The sequence below is a fragment of the Manduca sexta genome, unplaced genomic scaffold (genome assembly GCF_014839805.1).
Source record: "Manduca sexta isolate Smith_Timp_Sample1 unplaced genomic scaffold, JHU_Msex_v1.0 HiC_scaffold_3358, whole genome shotgun sequence".
In the NCBI taxonomy this organism is placed as follows: domain Eukaryota; kingdom Metazoa; phylum Arthropoda; class Insecta; order Lepidoptera; family Sphingidae; genus Manduca; species Manduca sexta.
In genome coordinates this window covers 5,210-14,239 of record NW_023594417.1, presented here as the reverse complement: position 1 = coordinate 14,239, position 9,030 = coordinate 5,210, and the positions used below count along the sequence as shown (strand labels likewise).

The following is a 9,030-nucleotide window of genomic DNA, read 5'->3' as shown; positions in this document are numbered from 1 at the left end:
GGTGTCTAACATTAGTGCGCTGGATTGCGTGAAAAAGAAACCAGTGATTAGATTAAAATCAAAGCTTTATTGAATCATCCAAGTTTACAGGTAAAACTCGAATAACGCGGCGGCGTTCACACTATCTTGAATTCTTCACTATCTTGAATTCTTCACTATCTTGAATTGTTCACTTTCTTGAGTTTTCCTTTTCCTTCTGAACTTGTTGTCTTGTCGGCGATCTCGAACTAACTGCGCTGGTCGGGGTGAATTCGCTCATTTATATCGAGCTCTTGAGTCCCGCACCTCGGAGTCGGAGCGCTGCATGCGTGGGCGCGGCTCGGCCAATCAGAGCGCGCGGGCGGCGCCTTCACGTAGGCGGCGTGTGTGAGCGAGACGGAAGATGTTTCTCTCTCGCTCCGTGTGTGTGTGGTCGAGACGGAAGATGTTGCCCTCTCGCTTCTTGTGTGTGTGGTCGAGACGGAAGACATTTCCCTCTCTCTTGTTTCTTCGCCTGCGTATATCGGTCACCCTGCATTTTTAATTTTTGCTGAATGTTTTAATCATCCTGCACATCCTCCCGCCGTGTATCGCCTGCTGGGGGCGATACATCTCCTGACGGGTGCAGGTCGCTGTTTCGCAGGCCGGCAGGATTACTATGACCTTTTCGTCGGTCTTCGTAGGACTCCGCCTCTCGTTGCGATGTCCACGGTGCGCACGATGCCGTCCGGTCCGGGTGAGTCGCGATGATCTCGTACCCACGCGTTCCTTGGTAAGTTGCCGTCGACGATCCGCACCAGGTCGCCTGTGTGAAGCGTCGGTCCTCTTCCATGCGGCTCCCGCCGGTTTCGCAGCTCCGGTAAATATTCTCTTAGCCATCGCGCCCAGAATTCGTTGGCTAACTGTTGCGCTGCGCGTAGATTGATGTTTGACCCGTAGCCGTAGTCCTCGGAGAATCCCGGTGTGGCGATCGGTCCCTGGCAACCCAACAAGAAGTGGTTGGGTGTCAGAGCTTCCGGGTCTTCAGGGCTGACCGAGACGTGTGTCAGCGGGCGGCTGTTCACGGTGTTCTCGACCTCGGCGAGCAGTGTGCTGAGTGTTTCTTCTCTTGGGTGCTTTTCTCGTAAGACCACGGTGAGTGCGGTCTTTACGGATCGCACAAGTCTCTCCGGCGCCTCCCATGAATGGCGCTCCTGGAGGGATGAAGCGCCACCGTATGGCTCTTCTTGACGCCTCTCGTTCCGCGCCGTCCTGCAGCATGTGTCGCAGCTCCTTTTCTGCGCCGTGGAAGTTCGTCGCGTTGTCACTCCATATCTCCGCGGGGCATCCGCGGCGTGCGATCATTCGTCTCAACGCCATGATGGCGGAGTCCGTGCTCAGAGAATGCACGATCTCCAAATGCACTGCTCGAACGGTGAGGCACGTGAAGAGCGCCACGTATCGCTTCTGGTGCGCCCTGCCGACGGTTATTGTCAGCGGGCCGAAGTAGTCGAGACCGGTGTAAGTGAACGGTCTCTGGTGGTGTGCCAATCTGCAGGGCGGCAGGTCTCCGGTGATCGGCTGCGGCGGGTTGACCATCTTCATTCGGCACTTCAGGCATCTTGAGATGATTTCTTTCACCGTGGGTCGCAGTCGTATAACCCAACGGTATTGTCGGCATTGATTTACCGTACTTTCGGTGCCGGCGTGATGCAATAGCTCGTGAATGTGTTTTATCCACAGCTTAGTTGCGAGGTGTCCGCCGTCCACTATCGGCGGATTCTTCATATATCTCTGAGACTCCGATGGCGGCGGTGATTCGACTCTTGAGCCTTATGATCCCTCAGATATGTGAGTGCTGAGGGGATAGAGCCGGCTGTCTCGGGGTAGTTGCGTGCCGTTTGTTAGTGCACGCAACTCGGCTTCGAAGGTTTCTTCTTGCGACGCTCTTATGATTAGCGTCTCGGCGCGATGCTGTAGCTCGGCGGGCAATATCACGAAGTCGCTCCTCTTGCTCACAGCGGGTTTGGGTTGCTTTGCGTCGCTCGCCTTGTTGTTTTTCCAATCCGGATCTTGGCTGGGACGTTTCTTCGTTCTTTTGTAGTGTATTCTCTGCGTCCGCTGGCGTAGTATCTGGATGGCTTGTAGAACTCTTGCTGTCGCTCGCAGATAACGCAGCCACGATGAGAAGCGTTGCACGTCCGGTATGGCCTCGCTCAAGTGTTGTTTTTGAGCGATGGCGAATACGGCGTGGCTCCTTTCCTCGCCCGTAGTGTGTGCGGGCTGAGGGTCCTTTTCTATTGGCCAGGCTTCGGGTTTTTCGCGCAGGAAATCAGGACCGTGGAACCAACGATGCTCGGCGCCGAAGTCTGCTGGCGTGCCGCGTGTTGCGTCGTCGGCCACGTTCCACTTCGTAGGCACCCATCTCCACTCCGGAACTCTGCTGCCCTCTTCAATGGCTGCGATGCGGTGCGCGACGTATGGCTTGAAGGCTCGAGCACCCGTGCGGATCCAGCACAGAGTTGTTCGGCTGTCCGTCCAGAACGTGGTCGAGTCCGGCTTGCGTTGGTGTTCATTTTTCACTGCCATCGCCATCCGTGTCCCGAGAACCGCGGCTTGCAGCTCCATTCGCGGGATCGAAAGCAGCAGTGGTGCCACTTTCGCCTTCGCAGTGAGTAGTGTCACCGCAGTTGTCCCGTCGCTGTCCACGGTGCGCCAGTACAGGACCGCTGCATACGCCGATTCACTGGCGTCTGTGAAGACGTGAAGCTCGAGGCGAGATGCGGTGCTGTAGCTCAGGTAACACCGCGGCACTGCGATGTTGCTGGCAGCCTTCAATTGTGTCAGCCATCTGCTCCAACTGGCGGCTATGTCTGCGTCGAGTCGGTCGTCCACGGCGTTCCGCGTCTCCAGACTTCCTGCAGCAGCTGCTTCGACTTGATTGTCAGCGGAGAGAGGTCTAAGGGATCAAAACTGACATAACAATCTTTAAAGCTTGACGTTTCGTAAGAACTTCGTCTTGCAGCAGGCTCGGCGGGACGTCGACGAGGCGTAGATCGAGGCCAGTTGATCTTCTTTTGGACGCCAGATTAACCCGAGGACTCTCTCGTGCTTGTCTTGAATGTTGACTGTTTCGCTGCTTGACTTCTCGCCCAGGGCCTTCAATAGTTCGGGCGAGTTCGAGGCCCATTTCTTGAGTTCGAAGTGGGCTTCGCTGTGGATTCTTCGGACTTGCTTGGCGATTTCCGTAGCCTTTTCTAATGTCTCGAAGCTGTCTATGTAGTCGTCCATATAGTGTTTGCTTCTTATGGCTGCGACCGCCTCCGGACACTCTTCTTTGAACCTCTCGGCGTTGAGGTTCATTACGAATATCGCCGTTGAGGGCGAACTCGAAGCACCAAAGATGAGCGTCTTCATTCTGTATTCTTGCGGAGGCTTGTCGTCTCGTCGGGTGCCTCGCCAGAGATAGCGCAAGGCGTCCCGGTCCTCTTCTCGGGTTGTATTTGGAGAAACATCTCCGAAATGTCCGCTGTGATCGCGAACGGGTGTTCCCGGAAACGCATAAGTATCCCGGGAAGCGGCTGCAATAAGTCAGGACCTGTGTATAAATAGTCATTTAAAGACACACCTCTGGTCTTTGCAGCCGCGTCGTGCACCACTCGCAGCTTGTCGGGTTTCTTCGCGTTGATCACCGCGAAGTGCGGGAGGTACCACTTCTTCATCGACGTCGTCGGGACTGCTGGCTCTGCATATCCCTTGCGAATTAGCGCCTCCATCTGCTCCGAGTATCTGCATCTAAGCTGCGGGTCCTTGTCGAGTTTGCGCTCAACGTTGTGCAATCGCTTCAATGTGTTCTGGTAGTTGCACGGCATGTTGACCTCTTCAGACTTCCACAGTAGGCCGGTCTGGTATCTTCCATCGGGCATTCGCGTTGTGTTTTCTTCCAATATTTTCAACGCCTTCTCTTCCATGGTGTTCTGTGGCCTCTTGGGTTGAATGTACATGTTGTCCGTTGTGATGTATTCTTCAACCAACTTCTGCATATGTGTTCATCTGCGGCTGCGGTGTAATTGATGAAATTCACCCGATGTTCGAGGGCTCTTGAACGGCTGCCATGCACTACCCAACCCAACGGGGTTAATGATGCTACGGGTTGGTTTCTCTTACCCTTGGTTCTTGTTGCCAACAGCAGATGCCAGTTGTCTTGCCCGATGAGGATGCGAGGGCGAACTTCCCGAGGGTCGAGATGCGCGACGAATTCGTCCAGGTGTCGGCAGTCTCGAACAGCTTCTCGGGATATCTTCTGTGTGGCGAGCTTCAAGTCGTTCACGGTGTGTGCGTCGATCTGTTGGGTGCGGAGGTTCTCACCTTGTCCTCTGATTTTGAACGACACTCGGCGTGATCCGGCGTTGTTCCTGGTCGTCCCGTCGTACGTGCATATGTGCAGCGGCTCCGGTCCGTCGATCCCGATGCTCTTCGCGAGGTCGTCGTCTACCAGGGAGACTGTGGATCCGTCGTCGAGGAGCGCAAAGGTGTCGACTGCTTTTCTCGGGCCGAAGATGCGTACGGGAGCTATCTTGAGGAAGGACACTCGCGGCACCCACGCAGAGTTGACTTGCTCGTTGTTGTGCTGCTCTTCACTTTTCGACTCGACAGGCTTGTGTGTCGAGTGAAGCATGCGATGATGATAGCGCTCGCACCCGTCGATGTCACATTGCTTCGATTTGCACCTGTGCTGCTTGTTCCGACGTCTCAGGCATCGGAAGCACAGGTTGCGCTTCTTTGCTTCATCCCATCTAGTGTTGACGTCGGCGTTGGCGAATCTCGTGCAGTCGGCGATTGTGTGGCCCTGTCGCGCACACAGACTGCACATTGCTTCGTCCGTTCTTTCGGTAGCGGCGTGTACCCGCTGTTGTCGTCGCTGCATTCCGTCACTGTTCTTGCTCGGAGTGCGGTCGACGATCGTCTCGGCGGCGGCGAACGGACTGCAGAATTCGGCCTCCCGCATCACGAAGTTGTTGAACTTCACGAGGTCCGGTAGTCCGGCTAGTTGCGATGCGGCGTACTCGTACCATTGCCTCTTGAGCGTAGGCGTGAGCTTCTCTGTTAAACCTTTAGTCAACTCTGGATTGTACATATAAAAGGTGCAATTGAGCGCTTGTAAAGTCCCGACGATATTCTGTATTCTAGTGGCGAAGGTGCATAAGTCGCGCGGTGACTCGGTGAGTCTCGGCAGCGCGCGCAATCTGTCCATCTCCGCCATGGCAATGGACTCGGGTCGACCGAAGCGAGTCTCTAGTGTCTTCATGACCCCGGCCGGGTCTGCATTCGTGATCAATAGGCCTTGCACTGCGTCCTTCGCTATCCCACGGAGGCTGCGGCGTAGTCGGGACATATTCTCGACCTCCGTGAAGTGATGGGACGTCTCACAATACGCGGCACGAAAGGTTAACCACTCTTGATGTGCACCATTAAATATGGGTAACTCGACATACCTCAGTGGTTGCTTATAATTTGCGGCCTGCACTGCCTGCGTAATCGCCGAAGCTAACTCCTGCAGCTCCGTTTTCACTGCTCCTTGTTGAGTGCTCGCTGAGTTGACAGCGGGCTCCTTCACGCAGCTCACGTTCGGTTTTGAGACGTCGGTGTTGGCAGGAAACTGTCGCGACACCTCCTTGCTGTTGTGCCAGGCGGCGATCACTGGCGGCGGCTGTGCGAAGTAGTTGCGGGCTGCCACGGTGCGGCAGCGATCGTTGGCTGCAACTGTTGCCAGGGCGCGGCGGCGGTCACTGGCTCGAAGGCTTGCGCAGCGGCGGCTGGCTGCCAGGACGCGGCGGCGGTCGCTGGCACGAAGGCTGGCGCAGCGGTGGCGGGTTGCCGGGACACGGCGGCGGTCGCCGGCAACGGCTGCGTAGCTCCGGGGCGCTGAGACGGCGGGTGTGCGGCAGTGACTCCCGCCGGTGCAGGCGCCGAGGCGCGCAGGACACGGCTGCGGTCACTGGCACGTTCTCTTCAGGCGGCGGTTGGTGTTGGCTCTCTCGAAGCCAACTGTCGACACGCCGAGATTGCTCGGCCTCCGCAACGCTGATGACAGAGTCGACGTCGTCTTCGTCGCTGTCGGCGGCTTCAATTTCAGCCAGCTTTGCGGCGGCGAGCTCCAATCTCAGCCGGGCGAGTTCAGTCTTGGCTTGGGCGACACGATGAGCTTTGGAAGATCGCTTCGTTGTGGAAGCTGGCTTGCTTCCGGTCGGCGGTTGCGGGGGCTTCGCTGTGGCGGCTTGCTGCTCCTCCACGGCGACACCGGCGACGGTCGGCTGCGATGATCCTTCCGTGATTTCAGTCACGGACGTCTGCGTGGCCTCCGTCGTTGTCCCCGTTGCGCTGGTAGTGTCGGTCGTCGTAGCCGGCGTACCAGTCGCGACTGCCGAAGCGGCCTGGCGACCTACTGATCTAGTCACTGGCATTCTAATCACGATAATCCGGCTCGAAGGACCAGAATGTTAGGCACCGAGGTGTCTAACATTAGTGCGCTGGATTGCGTGAAAAAGAAACCAGTGATTAGATTAAAAATCAAAGCTTTATTGAATCATCCAAGTTTACAGGTAAAACTCGAATAACGCGGCGGCGTTCACACTATCTTGAATTCTTCACTATCTTGAATTCTTCACTATCTTGAATTGTTCACTTGTGTTTTCCTTTTTCTTTTCTGAACTTGTTGTCTTGTCGGCGATCTCGAACTAACTGCGCTGGTCGGGTGTTTTTTTTTTTTTTTTTTTTGATTCTGTCTTACGTTTGTTAGCCTGGCAAGGGCCGGCTTATACAAACACACCGGTCTTGCGGGTGCGTGCTTTAGGCACTGCGAGCCCTTAAGTGACCATGCTGAGGGCGACCCTCTAAAGGGTCACGACCTCGGCTCAGGACGGCCACTGAGAGAAGATGTTTTGGGGACATCAGCGATTATGGAAACGCGAAAGGCGCGAAAACGACCTAACAATCTAACATGGTTACATCGGCGTCCGGGCCGGAATTATCAGAAGGGTCGGGAGGACGGGGACGCGGCGAGGTCCTCGGCGGCGAGGACGGAGCAGCGGTCGTGTGGAGTGTTTGAGCTTTTAAGCAGCTCGTGCTTTCTACGTATTGCCAGAGTTATATCGTCCTCTGGATCTGATAGTACTGAACGCGGTCTTCCATTTGGCGCGGTCAAATGGAGTGTATTTCGAATTGAGTCGGATTAACGGGTTCGGGTGATTGACCGCCTTATCGAAGTAGCGTCTGCTGGCCATGTGCATAAAGTGCCTGATGGTCGGCATATCGGTGTCCACGTGGAGGTTGCGATTGCGAACGTACCACGGGGCATCGAGTGCACGTCTGAGAAATTTGTTTTGCAACACCTGCAGACGCTTAAGTCGAGCAGGCGGTATGTGCGCGAATACGGGGACGCGTACGTCATGATCGGTCTAACGCACGTAGTAAAGATCCTAATCTTGTTGCGGATAGACATCTTACTTGTACGGTTTAGGAGCCAGTGGAGCTGGCTCATCGCGAATGCGGCTCGCGCGCGTACCGCATTTACGTGTGGGGCGAATGTCAAACTCTGATCAAGGATCACACCTAGATATTTGACCTTATGGGTCCAAGGGATGATTTGGCCAGACAATCTAACTGAAGCGTTAGGCGCTTTTTCTGAAGCTTCCTATGGAATAGGATAGCTTGGCTTTTGAGGGTTGACAGTGATGCGCCATTTGCGAAACCACTCGCCGAGCTGGTCGGCGGCGGCCTGCAAAATGCGCACCACATGTTCCGGTTCTCTACGTGAAGCGTAGATCGCCGTGTCGTCCGCGAAGAGCGCCAGATGGGCGTCTTTGTATTTAGGAATATCGCTAGTATATAGCGAGAATAGAAAAGGTGATAGCGCGGAGCCTTGCGGGACTCCGGCCGAGATGGTATGACGAGAGGAGAGGGTGCCCTCGACACGATATTTGAAACCGCGATTCGACAAAAACTCTCGTATGATGTGCACGAGCTGTGTGGGCACGTTGAGAGTGTACAGCTTGTACAACAAGCCGTTGTGCCACACTTTGTCGAATGCTTTCTCAACATCGAAGAAGAGAGCACCGGTATAGAATCCTAACTTAAATCTGAATAGACATGCTCCGTGATGCGGAGTATCTGATGCACGCAACTGTGCCTATTTCGAAAACCAAACTGCTCCGGAGGGAGCAGATTGTGGGAGTGAGCTACTATTTTGAGACGGTCGAGGACGATCCGCTCATAAAGTTTCCCTATCGTGCTAAGTAGGCTAATGGGCCTATAAGAGGCCGGTTCTGACGCGGGTTTACCCGGCTTGTGAATTCCTATCACGACTGCTTCTTTCCAGGCCTCAGGAAAGTAGCAGTTCTGGAATGCTGCATTGAGGATGTCAGCAAGAATCTTGACCAGATGCCCCGGTAGCATTTTCAGTAACCTAGTGGGGATACCGTCAGCCCCGGGGCTTTTCGCCTATTTAGTGCCTTGATCAGAGTGACGACTTCTTCGATCGTCACCGGCGCGAGGGGTCGGGGGCGCGTCGACGTCCGGGTCGATTGTTTGAAACGGTCGCGGAATAGGCGGCGAAGGGATCGCGTTCCTACTTTCGACAAAAGTGTCTACCGCAACAAGATGATCGTGGTCTACGGGAATTGTTTCGAGCGAGCATTGAGACTGCAGGGTGGAGGCTAATAATTCCGCTTCTCGTCGTCGTCAAACGCGGGGCGTTGATTCGGACGATTGAGCGGGGAAAAGAGGCCATCCTTTCTCTTGAAAGAGCGGACCAGCTTCCAAAAGGCCGTGTGGGTCGGTTGGATTTCCGACAAGTGCTGCTCCCACCTCGAATCGACGGCGTCCTTTACGCGACGTCTGGCCTCACGTTGGAGGTAACGCGCGAGACGCCGTCGATCCGGGGAGGGGTCAGACACGCAGGCCTTTAGTGCTGCGTTTCGCCTCCTCAGCACCCATCTCACGTCATCGGGAAGATGCCCTTGACCGTTGCCGGTCTCGGGCACCCTCTCGGAGCTTTCGCTCAAGACGTGGTGT

The 9,030-nt window shown here is 55.4% G+C and overlaps 1 pseudogene; it reads right to left on the bottom strand.

Moving 5' to 3' along the window:
• Positions 1 to 635: 635 nt before the first annotated feature.
• Positions 636 to 6,422, bottom strand: LOC119192913 (annotated as a pseudogene).
• Positions 6,423 to 9,030: the final 2,608 nt, after the last annotated feature.